The 22968-nt window shown below is 40.3% G+C and overlaps 1 protein-coding gene across 3 annotated transcripts in view; it reads right to left on the reverse strand.

The window, feature by feature from the left end:
• The window catches only part of AFF1 (ALF transcription elongation factor 1), a 207353-nt gene that overhangs the window by 170080 nt on the left and 14305 nt on the right, over positions 1-22968 (reverse strand). The window lies entirely within an intron of this gene.

Raw genomic sequence — 22968 nt, forward strand, 5'->3', positions numbered from 1 at the left:
TTGTTGAGATATTTCACATTTTCCCCCAGTCTTCGAAATCTGTGTGTATTACCAAGACAAGACATCTCTACTCTAACCAGCCACATTTTAAGTGCTCAGAAGTCACATATGGCCAATGACTACCACAGAAGACAGTTCAAGTTTAGATGGAATGGCCCCATCTACTTTTCGGTCTTTCTTTCCCACCGCCTTCCACTTTCATTTCTCTTAAAAATACTTTAACCTCAGCTATAACAGACCATTCTGGTAATAGAAGGAAATGTAACAGACCCGTTTTCCTTCCATGTCACTTCTCTGGCTCTCCCTTAAGCATGAAATGCCTGCTTTTCTACTCTTCATACTTTTTTTTTTTTTTTTTTTTTCCTGAGACAAGCTCTGGCTCTGCCCAGGTTAGAGTGCAGTGCAATCACAGCTCACAGCAGCCTCGACCTCCTGGGCTCAAGTGATCCTCCCACTTCAACCTCCCATATAGCTGGGTCTACAGGTATGTGCCACCATTCTCAGCTAATTTTTTTGATTTTTTTGATAGGACGGAATCTCACTTTGTTGCCCAGGCTGGTCTTGAATTCCTGGGCTCAAGTGATCCTCCAGTCTTAGCCTCCCAAAGTGCTGGGATAATAGGCATGAGCCAATCTACCTAGCGCCCCTTCAAACTTTATCACCCAGTTGAAATACTTGCTGTCTCATTCATGAACACTTTCCCATACTGTCCACTCATAATTCATCTCTATCTCCTTTGTGCTTCCACATCATCTTGCAACTCTAACATTAGTGTTTTTGCCCATGGTGTCCAACAGACTGCAAGCTCCTTAGAGATACAGTGTTGATATTTATCTTACAGCTCTAAAAGAATGCAGCACAGTGCTTTGCACACAGAAGACCTTCGATAAAGCAAACTCTAATTTACCAGCCTTATAATAGACAAGTGTACCCTCAATATCAGTGCATCTGCAAGGAACAGCTGGTTCCAAGGTAAGCTAAACTATTGCTTAATGCCTGCTGGCAAGAACCAAATGTGTGGGTGCATTCCCACCTTGTTATGGAAAAAGTGATACTAACTCATACTCTGACCCAGAATTCTAGAAAATATCATAAATCAGAGGGATCATCTTCATGCAAGAAGAAGACTGAGGCCAGAATCCCTGGACATACTATACAGCATCATGGGCAATAGTCACAAAAACTGATCAGAGACCTAGCTATTAAAAATAACATGTTATAATGCATGCTAGAAAACAGAAATTCCCAGATAGCTTCCTCTGAAAAATAGAGCACTCAAGTGACCACTGGGAAAACTCAGGACCTGGTCCCTACTTACAATGTTTTATGTTCCTGTGCCAAACATTTGACTTTCTCCATTAGTGAAATGAGAGGGAAAGATAATCCCCATCCACTGCAAGGACAGTTTCCTCTACCATGCTTTTCCCATGCTCACTGCAGTGTAAACTCCATAAAGCTTCCAAGTGATCCTGTTAAAGGGCATTTGAAGAGTGCTACTTCTCTGGTGGAACCCTCGAATGGCTTTCTCTCTCAGTCCAACAACTTTCCAATAACCTACAAGGCCCTCTGCAATCTGGCCTCATTCCAGCTCCCAAATCTCATCCCAAACACTGTCCTCCTCATCATTCTGCTCCAGCCTCACTGGCTACCTTGCTCTTCCACAAAAATACAAAGCACACACTGCCTCAGGATTTATGCACAAGCTCCCCCTCAACTGCAAAATTCCCTCCACTCCCGGCTCCAGTTCTGTCTGACAAACTTCCTCAGGTCTCTGCTCGAACATAACCTTAGCAGCAGCACCTTTCCTGATGAGTGGATATAAAACAGAACACTTTTCCCTCATCCAGCTGACACTCTTTACCCTCACCAAACCTGCTTTATAACCCTGATAAGACTCACGTTTATTTTTCATCTATAATACATGTTTACCCATACACACTAGGATGGAAACTCCGGGAAAGCAGGATCTCCTTGTCTTGTTTTGCTACTGCATCCTCCCTACATAGAACAATACCTAGAATGCAAGAAGCACTCCAGATATTTTTAACTAAAAATAAAAATATGTACCGTTAAGTAAAAGAGCAACATTTTTATCTTCTGAGGGAGGCAGCGGGATGGGGGTTCATTCCTTCATTTTCTTCAAATAACATTCTAGGAAGTGCTTCCACTTCAGTATCTTTGTTGTTGTTGTTGTTGTTGTTGTTGTTCTTGAGTCGAGGTCTTGCCATGTTACCCAGGCTGGTCTGGAACTCCTCACCTCAAGCAATCCTGCTGCCTTAGCTTCCCAAAGTGCTGGGATTACAAGTGTGAACCACCATGCCTGGCCCACTTTAATATCTTAAACTATAAAACTGATACATGCACATTATGGGAAAAGAACAAACAACAAATATTACCCTTCCATGTATATATTTTTAAAAGTTATCCTATTAAAAAAAAACTAAATAATTACATTCCCCCAAAAGATTAATGTTGCTAGAGTTGGTGCATCTCCTTTCAGACCTGTTCTATGCATGTGTTTATCTAGGTAGATATAGCTCTAACTTCCTACCCATAAAAATAAGATATCTTTGATTCTATTCTGTAATTTGTATACTGTATCATGCAATCTTGATGCACATATAACTATCTCACCCTTTTTTAACAACGATTTCATTTCTATTTTGTAGGTACATCATAACATATAATCTAACACCCTATTGATAAACCGATTTAACTGTCTTTTTTTTTTTTTTTTTTTTTTTTTGAGACGGAAGCTCACTTTGTTGCCCAGGCTGAAGTGCAGTGGTGCAATCTCAGCTCACTGCAACCTCTGCCTCCTGGGTTCAAGCAATTCTTCTGCCTCAGCCTCCCGAGTAGCTGGGACTACAGGCACGTGCCACTACACCCGGCAAATTTTTTGTATATTTAGTAGAGACGAGGTTTCACCATGTTAGCCAGGATGGTCTCGATCTCCTGACCACGTGATCCACCTGCCTCGGCCTCCCAAAGTGCTGGGATTACAGGCGTTAGCCACCGTGCCCGGGCTCAACTGTCTTTCATTTGAAAATAAAAAAAATCTCAAGCCAAATGCCCCCTCTGGTCAAGACAGTATGTCACCTACACATCCTGAACTGAGCAGAAGCTGATGCAGATACCTGAAGGAACAAGGAGGCGCTCTGTGGAGAGGCTACCACATGAGACCTAAGACCAATGAAGACAATCTTCTGCTCCTGCAAAATGGCCCATTCTCTCTCCTTTTTCCTTCACAATCCAGCCAGCAACTACAAAACTAGAGATGACTCTGGGGCCCACCGTGCCATCTTACTGTCATATTCTGCTCCTTTTTTCCCTTATGAAAGATGAATGATCCCAACCCAGCACCAACCCCCACATGGGCTTAAGAAGAGTGACACCTATTGATTCTCCTTCGCCCATGTGTTATGCAAAAGATATCCATAAAGGGTCCCCCTGAGATCCTCCAATGGCAGACTTTATTTCCTGAGCTGCCTTCGTGATTTATATAGCAGTTTCTCCCCCTCTTCCGTCCCCAGCAGTGATCCCAGAACAGGATGTTGCTCGTAAATCTTTTTCCCTCAGCTTACCTACCACCCACTGACCAGCTTATTTTTACAAGAGTTGCTATTTCCCATACTCCCTCAGTGTAAGACCCCTATTAAGGTCACAGGAGTTTTGTTCTTGAGGTCTTTGCCCAGCATAGAATAGGGCACAGTCGAAATATCACACTTCTGCCATCGTGAGTACTGAAAACTGTACAAACATCTATGAAGGAATGTCAATATATTTTCAAAAATACATCCTTAATCCAGGGAGACAAAAAACAGGCAAATCACTAAGAAGACATAACCATTTCTTGATGGCAGAGGCCAATAATCATTCTTCTATAAATTATTTAATGTATTAATTGATTGAATTTCTACTGTATCTGCTAGCTCATAATCAGCTGTCCAATGACAGAATCTTGTGAGGAAGATAAAAACAAAAACAGTTTAAATGCCATAATAAAAGGTTATATCTTTGAGAAATGGGAGACCATTACTGCCTGAGGGTGAGAGAGGAGGTTTCACGGAAGAAGTGACTGAATCCATAGTTTAACAGCATTTGATGTTCTGAACCTCTCCTCCCCACCTGCTCCTCCCTTGGCTCCCAGTACTCTCCTGGGTTTTGTCAGCTTCTTTATCAGCTCCATCTCAACCACCTTAAGCCTTCTCTGCTACTTAGTTCCCACTAAGTTGCTACGTAGTTCAAGTTCCTGAGCACTCTCATCTGTTGGGAAATCTCATGCACAATTGTGATTCATTTTCTACTGAATAAATTGTGTGTTAAGCCCAGAGCTTCCCCAATGAACTCTAGACTTAGAGAACCAATTGCCCACTTAACATCGCCACTTGCCAGGATTTTCACAGGCATTTCAAACCTGGACTACTCAAAAAGGAACCTGTGCCGCCCTCCGTCTTTCCCATCTTGATGACAGCATCTCCCAGTGACAAAACCAACGATTAAGAATTGTTCTTGAGGCCGGGCGCGGTGGCTCAAGCCTGTAATCCCAGCACTTTGGGAGGCCGAGACGGGCGGATCATGAGGTCAGGAGATCGAGACCATCCTGGCTAACCCGGTGAAACCCCGTCTCTAGTAAAAAATACAAAAAAATAGCCGGGCGAGGTGGCGGGTGTCTGTAGTCCCAGCTACTCGGGAGGCTGAGGCAGGAGAATGGCGTAAACCCGGGAGGCGGAGCTTGCAGTGAGCCGAGATCCGGCCACTGCACTCCAGTCTCAGCGACAGAGCAAGACTCCGTCTCAAAAAAAAAAAAAAAAAAGAATTGTTCTTGAGTCTCCTCTTTCATGCATCCAATCTACCTATCTTTTCTGTTTACCAAAAAAAAAAAAAAAAAAAAAAAAAAAAAATCATCCAGAGCCCACTGGATTCTCTCTAGCTCTCCCATGCACTACTTACTTCATATCCCCACAATGGGTTGCTTTGCTTCTGCTCCTGGCTATGTCCCACTAAACTCCATTCTCCATTTGACAAGTGACCTTTTAAAATCATATTAAACCACTAACATATTTAAAATAGTTTGATGGCTTCCCATTACCTTAAATATATGGTCAAATTTCTTAGCATGGCTCACCAGCTCACTTCCTGACCTGGTGCTCTCTGCTACAGCTACAGTGAACTTCATTCAGTTCCTCAAAACGACCCTATGGTTTGCTTCTGTTTTGTTTTTTCTTTTTGCCCAAGTCTTCACAAGTATGGTTCCTCTATCTGGAACACACATCTCTCTTTTATCCATTCCTCCACCCAACTTTTTCAACTCTAAACATACATCAATGTTCTGCCTAACTGCCTCTTCTAAGAAGTCTTCTCTGATTAGTCCTCAAATCTACACTGAGGTATTACTCCTATATGTTCCTGTAAAACCCTGTATTTCCCTGATAGCACTCACAGATCAAAGAATGGACTGATGAAGCAGGGATGGGAGGAAGGAATAGTATATGCCAAGGCACAGTACCTGAATGACAAAAGCCTGTATGTGGAATTGAGAGATCTTCTCTAAAGCAAGGCACCAAGGTTGAGAGAAGGACAGTAGTGATGGGAGATGAGACTTGAAAAACAAGCTGAGGCCCAGGGGATAAAGGGACTGAATGCCACACTAAGGGAATCAAACTCTAAAATGTAGGCGATATGGTGCTCTGGAAGTTTTTAACTAGAGAAGCAAAATGAATGTATGGGAAACTTCCTCGTATAACAAAGTTTCTCCTAATTATTATGGAACAGAAGAGGAGGAGTGATTAAATTAGAATGGGAGATAATGGCTTAAATCTAGAGAAATAGAGGAAGATGTCCATGCACCACAATCAACAAATCTTAAAGGTTCAACCAGCAGACTGACTGAGCCATGTAACTCTTAAGGAGTCAAAAATGCCCATTAGCCTAGTAATGATACTATGATTTTTTTCCTGTGAGCCATCTCTTGGAGCAAATATCTTCAAAATATACACAATATTTCTGCTCTTTGGGGAGCTACAGTGCTTTCCTGGTTTGAAAATGCAGATATTGGAATCACCCATTGGGGGATGGTGAAGCCACTATGAAAGATTATACAGAGAAAATCCAGAGGATAAAAATAAAGCAAATCAGGGACAGAGATTTCAGGAATGCCAACTTTTATCAAGCAAGATAAAAGGAAGTTTGGTGAGAAATTGAGAGGGCCTCATCAGAATCGCAAGGCAGATGAGCCAGGATGTGTCTCAGAAATCAGAGAAGAGGAAGGATTGACTGCATCAAGCACAAAATTCAATATATATCACTCTGCACACAGTAGGTGCTGAGCATTTGCTGAAGTGCAAAATATACCGTAGTACCTCCATTTAGGGTGGGGGTATGTGTGTAAGATGCATATTTCTCAGATTATCAAGTTATTATCTTACTGTAGAAACTATCACCTTGCACATATCCCAGAACTTGAAAGAAAGAGAAAAAGAAAGAAAGAAGAAAGAAAGAAAGAAAGAAAGAAAGAAGAAAGAAAGAAAGAAAGAAAGAAAGAAAGAAAGAGGAAAAGAAAAGGAAAGGAAAGGAAAGGAAAGGAAAGAAACTAACTACCACCCTGGGGAAGTGGGGAGAATACAGCACACCAAAAACCACATTCAGTGCCTGAATCAATGGATGTCAGCTCTGAGTTCTCTTAAAAAGAAACTAAAAATACTTTATTTCATACATATCATTACCCTCCAATTTTCTGAACTGGGAAGTTTAATGCACCTTGTCTTCATTAAGGAGAAACCTTGCTGAAGTGTGAAAAGGCATTAGTATGAGAAGGTCATGTGAGTGGGTGTAAGGGACAGGGGTGCAGTGAATTGAGCAATCACAAGCACTGATGCAGGAGAAAGGCCTTTGGAGAAGAGAAGGCATATGCAAATACCTATGGGTTACAATCAGCAAATCCAAAAGCCTCAACCAGCAGACTGACTGAGCCAAGTAACTCTTAGGGAGTCAAAAATGCCCATTAGCCTAATAATGATACTACCAATTTTTTTTTTTTCTATGAGCCATCTTGGAGCAAATATCTTCAAAATACAGACAATACTCCTGAGTTTTTTTCTGGCTACAATGCTCTCCTAGATACAGACTTAGAATGCAAAATGAAGAGGGGGAATTCCCTCTATGGGCTATACCCTTCATTTCTCTTTTGCTATTAGGTGGATAAGAGAAAAAGCTTAGCAAGTGTGTGTAGAAACTGAACATTAACTCAAACCAAACAGCCTGGTTAAAACAGACAAAAGCACTGCTGTGAGAAGACATTGACAAATTAGCCTGAAAAGTGAAATACAGGTAACTTGTAGGCACCACTGGCTCTAAGGCTTGCCTGTACTTTCAAGCAATTTGTTTTTAAAAGGTCAATGAAGACAAATAGGTAGCAGTAAATCACTGTTTACATAATTCTGAAGACTTTATATAGATGCCTTAAAATGTAGTTTTCAACAGTTGAGTCAACAACGAGTAATTGTCTTAACAGTTACAGACTTTTTCACAGCAACACTAAGTTAACCCATTAGTAACAGAGTAAGAACTTTGGGTTGTTTTTCTAAGAAAGGGCAAATAAATACCCATTATAACCACCCTCCACATCAGCACTCCTCCATCTCTCTATGACAGCAACAATAACTCCAATAGCGGCAAACTCATATCACTCATTAATTGCTGGTTATTTGCAAAACACAGAGATATTGCTGAAGGATTAAATAGGTCTTTGGTATAAAAGACATTTACAACTCAGATGGATATATGATATGGAGGAAAATAATTACTAAAGGTTTTATTAGTCTGTGTCTAATCAGGAGAGAGAAATCATACAATAATGCGAACAGAAATTTAATATTTAAAAATATTAAGCTATGATAGAGGAATAACAATAAAGATGTATAGAACAACCCAGGCGGCTGGGTGCGGTGGCTCACACCTATAATCCCAGCACTTTGGGAGGCCAAGGCAGGTAGATCATGAGGTCAGGAGATTGAGACCATCCTGGCCAACATGGTGAAAACCCCATCTCTACTAAAAATAAAAAAAATCAGCTGGGTATGGTGGTGTGCACCTGTAATCCCAGATACTCAGGAGGCTGAGGCAGGAGAATGGCTTGAACCCGGGAGGCAGAGACTGCAGTGAGCCAAGATTGCACCACTGCACTCTAGCCTGGTGACAGAGCGAGACTCGGTCTCAAAAAAAAAAAAAAACTACAACAACCCAAGGCATGGTGGTTCATGCCTGTAATCCCAGCACTTTGGGAGGCTGAGGCAGGAGGACTGCTTGAGGCCAGAAGTTCAGGACCAGCTTGGGCAACATGGTGAGATCCCAGGTCTACAAAAAAATTATATTTAAAAAAAAAACCAGTCTAGTCATGGTGGCTCACACCTGTAATCACAGCATTTGGGAGGCCAAGGTGGGAAGATCACTTGAGCCCAGGAGACTGAGGCTGTAGTGAGCCGTGATTGTGCAATGCTGCACTCCAGCCTGGACAACAGAGTGAGACACTGTCTCAAAAAAACAGAAAAGGTGGTATTTCAGCTGAATCTTAAAGGATGACTAGGATATCAATAGACTGAGGAGCTGGAAAAGGGAGAGAAAACTCACTCCAGGTTGAGAAAACAGTTTCATTATTAACCCTGGGATCATTGGCAAACCACTTAATCCCTTTAAACTTCAAATAGAAATACCTGCCTGATCTACCCTACAAGATCTTTATAAGGTTAAAGTGCAATACTGGACTAGGAATAAGCTTTTTAAAAAGTTTAAAGCATTAGATGAACAAAAGTAGATGGTAATACCTGCACATAGTAACCTGAACGCAAGCTCTAATGTCAACTCCCTGTGGACTAATCTACCTCCACCCCAGTTCCTTCCCTCCCCCATGATACCAGTTTTTCTTCTCATCCCCTCTCCCTAGTTCCTAGTTGACACTTTTGACATCAAAGGCTCTCCACAAAGTCTTTGATGAATGAATGAATATTGGATTATCTTAAGAACAGAGAACTTCCACTTAAAATCAAACTAACCTGAAGGAAATATATGATTTCTATTTACTTAACCTAAAAGGGTAAAAAGTATTATTAAATGAATATCTAGTTTCTCTACACATAGTTATTTTTTTTTTTTTTTTTTTTTTTTGAGACAGAGTCTCACTCTGTCACCTAGGCTGGAGTGCAGTAGTGCGATCTCAGCTCACTGTAACCTCCGTCTCCCAGGTGTGCACAATTCTCATGCCTCAGCTTCTCAAGTACCTGGGATTACAGATGTGTGCCAGCACGCCTGGCTAATTTTTCTATTTCCTGTAGAGATGATGTTTCACCATGTTGCCCAGGCTGGTCTCGAACTCCTGGCCTCAAGTGATCCACCCACCTCAGCTTCCCAAAGCACTGAGTTTTACAGGCATAAGCCACCGCGCGTGCCCTACACTTATCTTCATATGTACCCTAAACTATATCTTAAAGTAATATTTTAGTAAGAAATATGAAATGAGAATTTTATTGAGAAATTAATTCATAGTGTCACCTACCATTTCAAATTACCCAAACTCTTAATAATATAAGTTCCAGAGTAACAAAAATCAGACTCATCACCACCTGAACTCACAGTTGGCAGGAACATGTGATTACACAGTTCACACACAGTGCCAGGCGCTGGTCCCAGACAATGCTTCAGAGTTGGGTCTCAGAGCACGGGAAGGCTGCTTTCCCTGTACTGCCCAACGAAACCCAAACTTTTAAACCTCAGGTGTTCTATGAACATCATGAAGTTCAAATTCTCCACACCCTAGGTGCTGAAATTATCAAAGGCAAGTCAACAGAAAGGGAAGAAAATTAATATTTATTAAATGTCAATTGAGTACCAAGCACTCTGTGGGCTTTAAATGAATATATATATTTAGTCCTCATTATGATCCTTAGTTTACAAATGAGAGAACTAGAGTTTAGAGAGGTTAAGAAAATTGCCCAGCATTACCTGTCTCATGGGGATACCACTCAAACCCAGATACAACTGATTTCAAAGCAAACTCTCCTAATTAGGCTGCCTCTCCAGCTGAAAATTTAGTGGCAGGGTCCCAGGGAGCCTGTAAGAAGTGTTCCACTCACCAGAGTCACTACTGCAGGTTGAGGACATGAGACAGAAAAACAAACAAACAAAAAACCAATGAAACAATAACTGTTCCAAATATCCTCCTATCTCACCTCGTGCATTCCCTTTGCTCTCAACTCCCTTTGTCCTTTACAAGCTACTGAGGAACAAATTTTTCAAAATATATATTTTAGACAAATAAAATATAGTCTCCACTCTCATTTATTAAATACTCTGTCGTACTGGAAAATTAAACCTCCATTCTTAAAGGACAATTTCATATCTCATTTACCAAGTGCTCTGCGGGGGACAGTAAGCCTCTGCCGGATGTTGAAAGATAATCTAAAACGAGAACTGCTACAACTTCTAACCGTTGAGAGGTTGATTTATTAACAGGGCAGCCACCTGACATCTGTGCAATGCTGTAACAGACCACAAAGTGCTCTCGGAGAGCACACATCATCTCACCGCGGCGATGAAAAGAGTTCTGAGAGGTAAACTGGGGAGATTCTAATTTAGGATGGGAACCACCTCCATTCCTTAATTTTTTTTTTCTTTTTTGGTAACTAATCTTTTCATCTTTTTCCTGCCATATGGCTCACTAGTGACCCCTATCTCATCACCCGGCCTCCCCTTCTCACACCCCCACTATGTCCCAGTGCAAAGAAATCAGCTTTGTTCCTTCATTGGAAAAGATGCACATTTCTCTGACTACTGTAGCCATGCTGAAACTATCTCCCAGGAACAACTTTTTATCTCATTCATGTCAAAAAAGAAGAGTCAGCTAGAGATCTGTGGCCCAAGACTCAGAGTTTTAAACCAGAGCTCAGAAATCATATCCTTGCCACCAGCTTCTACAAAGACAAAATGGAACAGGGACTTGAGGGTCCGGTGTTGGAAGGAAGCTAGCCACTGATGAGTCAGTTAACCTTTCTTTTCCTTTTTTCATCTGTACAACAGAACCTCACAGGGAGTTATGTGATTGAAAGCGTGCCTTTCAAATACTTAGCACAGGTCTCGTCTGGTCACTGTGCTTATTGAATTAAATACTGCCGTGGGTATCTGTACTCATGAAGGCAGGGTTAATTTGTGGTGTCTCCCACATTTTCACCATTCTGATATCAAAGCGGAATGGAAGGCCTTCAATACTCTTATGTGTAGTTGGAAACATTTCAGCTGGAGGACAGCTTCTCTCTGACAACCATCCAGGGATGCTGTGCTCCTTGCCAGCTGTGACCTCTGCTCCTTTCTCAAGTCTCACAACTTGCTTGGAAGATAGGCTCAGACGGTGATTACTAAACATGTGGAAAGTCAGTAAATACATTAGAATTATTGGGTGCCCAGTGCCTTACCAGTTCCACTCAGGTTATAAAGGGCAGTCTCTGACCTCCAGTTGTTTAAAATCCGGTTAGGGCTTGGACTGACCGCAACAGAGAAGCCAAGTGGAAAAACAGTAAGAGATAAGCTTGGTGAGGAGCTGACTACACAAAGAGAGTTTACTGAAGGTGGGCCTTAACTGCAGGCTGAATTTAGGCAGCAATTTGCTATCTTAATCCCATAAAATGTTGTACTATTTTTAATAGTGTTGCTTTCAACACCATAAAGTATGCACATACTTTAGTTTTGGTTAAAGGTTTTGATCATATTCAAAGCCTTGTAACCACACAAATAAAAAGAAATACTATCTTTAAACTCTAAAACCACTGCCTTTGGACTTCTTTTACAAAGAGCTAAGAATTTACTTAAAAATGAACCTTTTTCTACACTGCACAGGAATAAAGGAGTTTTCCTGCTGATGTTGGGTGGGAACAGGAGTAAAGGAGCCCTCAGTCTCCCGAGAGGAGCAGCACTCAGAAATTCCGCCCTGTTCCACTTTACTGTAACAATAACACAGCAGAACCCACTGCACTTCAATTCTCAACACACGCGGGATACCTGCAGGGCCGTCCTAGGCACAGCATTTTTCCAGTAGTGTTTGAGATTTGGAGTAAATCCTGGGAGACAGTGGCAGCTCCCTTGTAACCTCAACAAAGATCTTTTCCAGTGTGAACAGTCAAAATTCAAACGGAGAGCAGGCCCATGCTCACCACTAGGAAACCCTGTTTTCCTTTAATTAAAAAAAATGTAGAGGTCATCCCTCAGCTTTGTTTACAAGTAATGAGTCCAGCAGCCCCCATTTATCACCCCTGGAGATTCTTTTACACTTTGATGTGAAAAGAGTCAGGGCCCATTGTGATTTCAACTACTCCAACAGCAGTCCTTTCATTTGCAAACGAGGCCCTGGCCCCCAGTTAGAACCAACTGTCAGAAAAAAATTCATTGCCTTTCCTTCCAATTATTTATCAGAGACAGAGGAGAGAAGCTGGCTTTAAGACATCGCTCAAGAAAAGGTTCCCAGCACACCCCTAATGCATTCCTTACCTTCCCTGGTTCTTTTGGCCCAGAATGCCCCTTTCCCAAATTCCACAGCTCATGAAAGCCAATCTCTGCTTTCAAACCATCCCATCTGGAATGACTTTCTCCTTTAAGCTTTCACAGAAAACCCAAGGGGCCTAACATTACTTATCATTTAGGTGTCCCTCCCTTAGGGCAACTCTGCAATTTTCTCCAGAGCAAGGAAAGTACCAGCACTCTGACTTCCCTAACAGACACTCAGCCATCCCAACAATGGGTTCAAAAGGCACCCATTTTTTCCCCATCTCTACCAGTCTCTCACATTGGAAAAAAACAAAAAAACAAACAAACAACAAAAAAAACATGACTATTAAGGAACTTTAAAAGGGAATGAGGCTTTAAAGATTTATTGAACTATTTAAGAAGTGTGAAGTAGTAGACAAAAAGAAGAAGGGACCCAATACAACTAAAGAGGTTTCTTTTTTTAATGTAAACTTTTAAAATTAAAAATAACATACATTTCTTAAAGTGCAGAGGTCACATATAAATTTTCACAGAATGATATACTCTTGTAACCAACACCCAGATCAAAACAGAATACCAGCACTCCTGGGCAATTAAACTATTTTAAGCAAAAAGAGTTATCTTGAATCTAACCAAGCTTTTAGTGCTAACTTCATTCTTCAGGAAATACATGGGATAGGTTGACAGTTTCTCAATCTCAGCACTACTGACATTAGAAACCAGAAAATTATTTGTGGTGGGGGCCATTCTGTGCATTGTAGATGTTTAATAGCATCCCTGGCCTCTACTCACTAGATTGTGATGACTAAAAATCTCTCTAGACATTGTCAAATGTCCCCTGGAAGAGAGGGAAACAAAATTGTCCTCCGTTAAGAACTACTGGTATATTGAAACAAGTTAAACACATTAATAGGAAACAAACAAATCCACAAAGTAGGACATACATTCAACTCTGTTTCCTTAACTAGTAAATGCTCCCACCCCACAAGTAAATAGAGTAAATGCTGCTCTAGATTAAGACTCAAGAGACAAAACCTAATGCAATATGTGAACTTTGGTTTCCTTGAATCAGGATGAAGACAATTTTATTATTTATTTTTTATTTTATTTATTTATTTCTTTGAGATAGAGTCTTACTCTGTCGCCTAGGCTGGAGTGCAGTGGTACAATCTCAGCTCACTGCAATCTCTGCCTCCTGGGTTCAAGCGATTCTGCTGCCTCAGCCTCCTGAGTAGCTGGGACTACAGGCACGTGCCACCACACTTGGCTAATTTTTTTTATTTTTAGTAGAGATGGGGTTTCACCATGTAGGCTGGGCTGGTCTCAAACTCCTGAACCTTAGGTGATTTACCCGCCTTGGCCTCCCAAAATGCTGGAATTACAGGCATGAGCCACCACACCCAGCCAAAAACAATTTTAAAAGACATTTTAAAACAATCTAGAAAGTTTGGGGCCGGGCATGGTGACTCACACCTGTAATCCCAGTACTTTGGGAGGCTGAGGTGGGCAGATCACTTGAGGTCAGCGGTTTGAGACCAACTGGCTAACATGGTGAAACCCCGTTTCTACTAAAAACACAAAAAATTAGCCAGGCGTGGTGATGTGCGCCTATAATCCAAGCTACTCGGGAGGCTGAGGCAGAAGAATCACTTGAACCCATGAGGTAGAAGTTGTAGTGAGCCCAGATTGCACCATCACACTCCAGCTTGGGCAACAAGAGTGAAACTTCGTCTCAAAAACGAAAAAAAAGAAAAAGAAGAAAGTTCAGAGATAGACTAGGTATTAGATGAATCCAAGATGTTAATTTTATTAGGTGTGAGACTGGTATGTATTCATGTAGGGAAATATCCATATATTTTTAGAGATGCACATAAAGTATGCAGAAGTGAAGTGGAATTTGCTCTAAAATAGTTCAGCAAAGAAAAGAAGTAAAAAGTATAGGTTTTTTTTTGTTTTTGGTTTCTTTAAGTATGGCAAAATTGGGCTAGGCACAGTGGCTCAGGGCTGGGCGTGGTAGCTTAGCGGGATCAGGCCTGTAATCCCAGCACCTTGTGGGGCTGAGGCGGGAGGATCACCCGAGGTCAGGAGTTTGAGACCAGCCTGGCCAACATGGTGAAACCCTGTCTCTACTAAAAATAAAAAATTAGCCAGGTGTGGTGGCATGCACCTGTAGACCCAGATACTTGGGAGGATGAGGCAGGAGAATTGCTTGAACCTGGGAGGCAGAGGTTGCAGTGAGCGGAGATCGTACCACTGCACTCCAGCCTGGGCGACAGAGTGAGATTTCGTCTCAAGAAATAAGGAAAAAAAAAATTCCAACCAGAAATGACCTAGTTGTCCCAGCATTCTCCATAGTCTGATTCACATACTCAGCTATGAAGGTCTCTGCAGGCCTTTGCTTTCTCCAGTAAAATTAGGCTACTAATATGAACACCTTACAGAGCATAGAAAACATGACTCAGATTTTGAAATAATGGTTCCCCAGCTTCTGCAAAACAGGAGAAACCGGAACTGAAATTCTCTTCTTCCTAAAGGAGGCTGACTACTATGGCTTCAGAAGAAAAGTACTGTTACAATGGAAGGCCTCCAGAAAGAAAAATGTTTCTTTCCCACATCTAGACAGTATAAAATTAGTATCCCTACAAAGACAATGTTATCCCCAGCAATTCAACTCAGTGTTCATCTTATCTACCACCTGGACCAAGTTCATCACCTAAAATGATATAATGCCAAATGCCTGGACTAGTGTCCATTATACTGAAGGCACAAAATAATTATTAACATTAATTCATTCTCCTCCAACTCTTAGCCTTAGTAGGGAGTTCAGGGCTAAAGACAGAGAGAAAAAGTACATGCAAATAAACAAAACTGACCCCTGGGCACAATGGCTTGTGAGCGTAGAATAAAGATGACTCTAAACAGAAACCTACCTTAGAGGCAAGCAATTCCTCTCCTAAACATCTGCCCAAAAGAAATAAAAACACATGTGGAACACTGTTCATAAAAACAAAAAAGTGGATACTACCTAAATGTCCATTAACTGACAAATAGTACAAAGATGGCACATCTGTGCAATGGAATATTATTTAGCAATAAAAAAGACTAAAAAACTGATACATGCTACAATATGGATGAATCTTGAAAACTTTATCCTTAGAAGCCAGTCACAAAAACTCATATATTGTACGATTGTACTTATATAAAATGTCCAGAATAGGCAAAATTATTGAGGATTAACGGTTACCTGGGACTGGGAATGAAAATGGGATTAACTGTAATCAGGTAGTTCCATCTAGATGGAAATGTTCTAAAGCTGGATTGTACTAACGGTTGCCCAACTCAGTAAAGTTACTAAAAATTAAATTGTATACTTAAAATAGCATGTAAATTATACCTCAATAAAGTTACTTCTGTTGTTTTTCAACATGATTGTGCCACTTGTAGAAGAGTAAATACTAAGTAGCAGTGTTTCCTTATATGCAAAATTTAACTTTCCTTTTGGGAAATAACTAATTCCAAAAAATATTTCCTCACTTCTCAGATAAGTCTGAATCTAAACTCTTCTAAACCCATCAAACTGAGTGACTCATCTTAAACTACATATGACAATGACACATACTTATCAGTTAGCAATCATTTTCTAAAGTGAAGGAAAACAAGGTGTTTTGTATAAGAATTATTCTTGCACTTGTAAATCAGGCCAGAAACTACTTCACTTGAAAATGTGGAAACCTTATTTCCCCATTTCACAATTCCAGGTGTGCACTATTTACAATGTCCAGGCCAATCACTATTTCAGGAAAACATGACCTACAGCCATTAATCTCTCTAGTAAGCATCTAGAAGTTTGGGCCTTGATTTACTTGCACAAAGAAGATCTGTCCATATAATAGATGTTAATCTGTTTAACACCTTGTAGCTTCCTCAATAATTGAAAACTCTTCTCAATTAGGAGAGTTAAACATTATTTCAAACTCGAAAAGGAGAGCTTCCAGGGCTACAGTATTCCATCCTATATGATTCAAGGTTCACAAAATCCAATCCCTCAAATCTTCCCAAAAACTGAAAAGCATCTCAGCAAATCTCCTAAAACACTTCAGTACCCACTCTGAATGGCAGAAGACAATAAAATTATGTCCCATCCATTTGGTGGTATAGCCTGAAATGACATTTCTTTCATTCTTATGGTTTACCTTAACACATTTTCCCCTGTCCTCAAGTAAAAAATTTCCCAGAATATATCCCAACTTTACTCTCTGGCTTCAGTTACCTGCGCCCAATTTCAGAAGAATGTGATTTAGCACACACTTTGTAAAATTTAATTTTAGTTTCAAGATTCCAAAGAGAAAATGAGACATTTCAAGCAGCTGATACAGAAGAGTAAGAAGGGGAACACGTTAGTGAAATGGCAAAAAGGCACATTTTCTCCTTCAATAAGGAAAAAGAAATTAGAAAGTCCAATCAAAGCAAAAGCACTATTCAAAGATGAAGCAATTTAAAATTTGGTATTAATTTGAACAATTTATTCAGTTAATGATAGTTCATTAGTCCTGATCAATATGAATCTTCTGTTCAAGTAGTTTTGGGGCTGACGTTGGAGGAGAAATAAAATCCTAGACACCATTTTCCTTCTCAATCAAAATAATGTAAATAATGCTTATTGGTTTTTCCACTTTCATTGTCATTTTAAAGACAAAGCTTGCAAGGGCACAAATAATCATAAAATAAAATATGCTATCAATCTGGATAAAACCAAAACAGACTAGCTGGAGGGAAGGTGACAGTAAGGAGGTGGAACAAAGAGTAAGGATAATTATATTATCATCTTAGACCATGAGAAGTTGATGGGAAAGTAATATCCTAATATAAAATATATGATAAAGATATCTAAATATATTGAACAGAAGAAATAAAATACAGCATGGGCTTGAACTGTGCAAGTCCATTGACATGTGGATTTTCTTCTGCCTCGGAGACATTAAGACTTTCTTCTTACACTCAGCAAGAAGAGGATGAAAATGAAGACCTTTATGATGATCCACTTCCACTTAATGAACAGTAAATGCATTTTATCTTATGATTTTTTTGAGACAGGTCTTGTTCTGTCACCTAGGCTGGAGTGCAGTGGTGTAATCTCGGCTCACCACAGCCTTGACCTCCGGGGCTCAAGCAATCCTCCCACCTCAAGCCTTTACCCCACCCCAACCCGTCAGTAGCTGGGACTACAGGTAGCTAATTTTTGTATTTTTTGCAGAGACAGGGTTTAACCATGTTGCCCAGGCTGGTCTCAAATGAACTCCTGGACTCAAGCAGTCTGCCCACCTCAGCCTCTCAAAGTGCTAGGATTACAGGCATGAGCCACCATACCTAGCCATGATTTTAATAACATTCTCTTTTCTCTAGCTTACTTTATTGTAAGAATACAGTACTTAATACATATACAAAATATGTGTTAATCAGCTGTTTATGTTATTTGTAAGGTTTCCAGTCAACTGTAGGCTAATTCATAGTTAAGCTTTTGGGGAGCCAAAAGTCATGCAAATTGACCCCTAAACCTCACAGTGTTTCAAATATCAAAATGAATGGAAACTTTATAAAATAAAGGAGTATATACTATGTGATTATATTTAAATAAAATTGAAAAGCAGACAAAACAAATGCAGGGTGTTAGAAGAAGTCAGAACAGTGGTGACTTTTAAGGGAGGTAGTAGCTGAAAGGGGATAGGAGGGGAATTCTAGAAAGCTGGTCTTGATCTGTTACACAAGCGTGTTCACTTTATGAAAATGCACTAAACTAGGCTGGGCGTGGTGGCTCACGCCTGTAATCCCAGCACTTCGAGAGGCCAAGGCAGGTAGATTACCTGAGGTCAGGAGTTTGAGACTGGCCTGGCCAACATGGTGAAACCCTGTCTCTACTAAAAATGTACAAAAATTAGCAGGGCATGGTGGTGTGCCAGCTACTCGGGAGGCTGAGGCAGGAGAATCGCTCGAACCCAGGAGGTGGAGGACCCAGCGAGCCGAGATCGTGCCATCGCATTCCAGCCTCGGCGACAACAGCAAAACTCCATCTCAAAAAAAAATAAAAGAGAAAAGAAAAGGAAATGCACTAAACTGTACTAACAACGTCTGCCTTTCTCAGTCTGTTAGACTCCAGTAACAATTGTTAGAAAGAACTATTAAAAAGGGGGAGGGAAGGAAGGTGAAGAAATATATAAGTGAGCTCAAATTCAACAGTGTCAAGTGCTGATAAATCTGGAAGTCACAGAATAAGCTTATTGTTTCTAAGAACTACAACAAATATTGTCTTTACACATTACATTAATATTCTGTCCATGCTTATGACTTTTGATAGCCCTGAGCAAAGTAAGGGTTCATGCTCAGACTTCAATTTAGTTTGAATGATTAGAGCTGCGTACTCAATATACATCTCTTTCCTTTGCAAATATGTCCTAGTCCTGGACCAGTTCCACATGAATTTAACGTTTTTTTTTTTTTTCTGGGCAACTAAAAGATTAAATACCTATCATGATTAAACATTTAAACAAGTGAGCTACTGGTGTGTATTAAAAATAGAACTTTTTAAAGGATATCCCCAACCTTACCACTTGTACTAGGTACTAAAATTAAAAGGAGTATACTGAGGAGGTGAGGAGCCAGAAATTATGATAAAAGTAACAAATAATAAGAACACTCTGTAATTGCTAGAATGTTATAAGGGGCAGTTACCTATCCAAACTTAATAATTAGCAAAACCAAAAAAAAAAAAATAATAAGTAAGAGAATATAAAGTATCTTTTTTTAGGCCGGGCGCTGTGGCTCATGCCTGTAATCCCAGGACTTTGGGAGGCGGGAAGTAGGGGGTGGTTTACAGATCACAAGGTCAGGAATTCAAGACCAGCCTGGACGACATGTTAAAAAAAAAAATACGATAATTAGCCAGGTGTGGTGGTGGGCACCTGTAGTCCCAGCTACTCAGGAGGCTGAGGCAGGAGAAAAGCTTGAACCTGGGAGGTGGAGGGGCCAAGACTGCACCACTGCACTCCAGCCTGGGAGACAGAGTGAGACTCCATCTCAAAAACAAACAAAAAATATATATATATGTATTTTTTCGACTTTAAGTTCTGGGATACATGTGCAGAACATGCAGGTTTGTTACATACATGTGCAGAACACGCAGGTTGTATACACATGCCATGGTGGCTTGCTGTACCTATCAACCTGTCATCTAGGTTTTAAGCTAAAATATCTTTTTAATCATGTCAGTGATAATACTTTTACCCACTATAATTGATTCATCTACCAGAAATAACACACGAACCAACGTCAATAACTCAACCTTTTTGAAAAATCAGACCTCCACGAAAATCTTACAATTAAAATTTAAAATTTCTTCAGCTCCTTAAATTCTCACCAGTCTGACATCTACATTCTTATAGGAAGACGTTTTAATAGCCTACAGTAGTCAACTCTAACTGATGAATTCAAAGGGATTCCAATCAAAATGCCAATCATAATTTTTTTAGAAAATGATTAATTACTTCAGAGTATATTGAGAAGCATGAGAATGAATAGCTATTAAAATTCTAAAAATGACAATTACAAAGAATCTGCCTCAATATTAAGACATATAAAGATACAGTGAAACAATATGCCACAGTTGCCAAAAGACACATCAATGGAGCAAAAGACAGCCCAACAACAGCCCCAGAACTGTGATAAAATTTAGACCTATCATTCATATCTGCAGGGAAAAGATAGGTGATTTAATAAATAACGATGAAACAACTGTCTAGCTTTTTGCTTAAAAAAAAAAATGGTTCCTAGCCAGGTGCAGTGGCCCACACCTGTAATCCCAACACTTTGGGAGGCCAAGGCAGGCAGATGATGAGGTCAAGAGATCAAGACCATCCTGGCCAACATGGTGAAACCCCGTCTCTACTAAAAAATACAAAAATTAGCTGGGCATGGTTGTGTGTGCCTGCAGTCCCAGCTACTCAGGAGGCTGAGGCAGGAGAATTGCTTGAACCTGGGAGGTGGAGGTTACAGTGAGCCAAGATCGTGCCACTGCACTCCAGCCTGGTGACAGTGAGACTCCATCTTAAAAAAAAAAAAAAAAGAAAAAGAAAAAGAAAAAGAAAAAAAAAATGGTTCCCTAACATCCCCCATCTTTACCTTTTCCTATTAATATGAAATATACAATATATTCAAGTTAACTACATATGGATCAAAATATTAAAAAGTCAAAGAGGGTCAAGCAGCTAACTAAATGTGTGAATCTGGCTGTGCAGAGAGCTATAACGAATTGAAAAGCGTCAGTGCTTTCTCAACTTTTTTTTTTTTTTTACATCAAGTCTCTGGGGCAAACGGACAAAGCAGATGTCTGCGGGGGAAATTAGATAGGAGCTCTGGCTGACCTTTAGGCTTGCGGGGAGGGGTGGGGGGAAATCAATATCGTGGCACACCTGAAAAGCATTTGATGGCATACCACTTGGGAAGTTCTGAATTAGAAAGCCTGTGTTCTGCTTAAAAGAGCTGAAGCTATTCAATTCTGTCTGAGCACTGCTACATGGCAATGCAAGCCCAGGGTTGCTAAATCTTAAATTTTTCATGAGAAGATAGAAGATTGTTAAGTAAAAAACATTGGCAGATAATTTCTTTCAGAATTCTGTGACAGGCCAACCAAAACCCATATGTTGACCAGATCTGTCCCACAGTCCACCAGCTTACAAGTTCTGATTTAAATGCAAAAATGAAATCGTACAAGTGCCAGCAAAGAACACATGACATTATTTTCACAATCTTGGAGGAGGAAAGACCTTTCTAAGGGCAATCAAGGCCAGAATCCATAAAGGACAAGACATTTAACTACATAAAAATGTAAAACGTATGTGTAACCCAACATTATGAATAAACCTAAAGACAAATGATAACAGCTTTCCCCCAGGCTCTAGCAGAATGTGAATTGCAGCAGTCAGGGTCAACTGTCTTCCCTTTGGTGAGGGGAGAGAGTAAACCAAGTTTAACAGGCCCACAGTGATGACCAGGAACTGAATCATTTCCTAAGTGAACCAGAAAGGGGGAGAAGTGGGAGAACATTTGGGTTGGTCCACAATTGCAGGCACCATCATCTATTCTGTGGCATTATAAATATTAGTTAAATAAGTCTGAGTCTACATTTCCTATAATGTTTTTTATTTTTTAGACTAGTCAAATGCAGTAGCAAGAAGGGAGAAAATAATTCTATCATAAATAGAAATTATGGCTGGGCATGGTAGCTCACACCTGTAATCCCAGCACTTTGGGAGGTCGAGGCAGGTGGATCACCTGAGGTCAGGAATTCAGGACCAGCCTGACCAACATAGTGAAACCCTGTCTCTACTAAAAATACAAAAATTAGCCAGGTGTGGTGGCATGTGCCTATAGTCCCAGCTACTTGGGAGGCTGAGGCAGGGGAATCACTTGAACCTGGGAGGCAGAGGTTGCAGTGAGCCAAGATCATGGCAGTATACTCCAGCCAGGGCAACAGGAGCAAAACTTTGTCTCAAAAAAAAAAAAAAAATTTAATAAATAGAAATTATGATAAAAGTAACAATAAAAACAATTCTGTAATTGCTAGAATGTTACTACAAGGGGTAGTAGTAATATTTAAAAACATTTAATATGTTTTTGGTGTGGCACAGAGGCTCACGCCTGTAATTCCACTACTTTGGGAGGCCAAGGCAGGGGGATCACCTGAGGTCAGGGGTTCAAGACCAGCCTGGTCAACGTGGTGAATCCCAGCTACTTGGGAGGCTGAGGCAGAAGAATCGCTTGAACCTGGGAGGTGGAGGTCGCAGTGAACTGAGGTCGCACCACTGCACTCCAGCCTGGGCAACAGAGTGAGACTCCATCTCAAAATATATAAATATATATATATATTTTTAGTAGCTAATAGTTTAAATAAAAACTAATCAGTGATAATTCTTTCTGAATGTCAAATGAGTTATTGTTTAAAACTCCTTCAAAATGTTAATAATATCCCCTCAATCAAAACTGATCAATTACTATATGCAAGAAGGCACTAAATTGTGTGTGCAGAGTTGGAGGGAGAGATGTGAAAGGGGCAAAATATAAATATGAAGGAATTCCCTCCTTCACAGCTTTCCAGATGAGGTGGATTCGTTTATTTATTTCAAGCACAGGCTGAGCATGTGTACGCTTTCCCCAAATCAGTGCAATCTTGTTATCATGAACACAGCATTAGAATGCTGATTTAATCATTTAAATTAACATCACATTTTTAAAAAATGAGTTAACAGACTCGGCAATTGCTAGCTTTAAAAGACAATATGTAGCCAGTCCAACAAGTTTGACTTCATGTAGAGAAAACTGAACATTTCAATCATTTTCCTGCACCAGTGAGTTCTTAAGTTGCAAATTGAAAAAGACCAAACTTATTCA

This window comes from Macaca thibetana, chromosome 5 (assembly GCF_024542745.1).
Source record: "Macaca thibetana thibetana isolate TM-01 chromosome 5, ASM2454274v1, whole genome shotgun sequence".
Classification (NCBI taxonomy): domain Eukaryota; kingdom Metazoa; phylum Chordata; class Mammalia; order Primates; family Cercopithecidae; genus Macaca; species Macaca thibetana.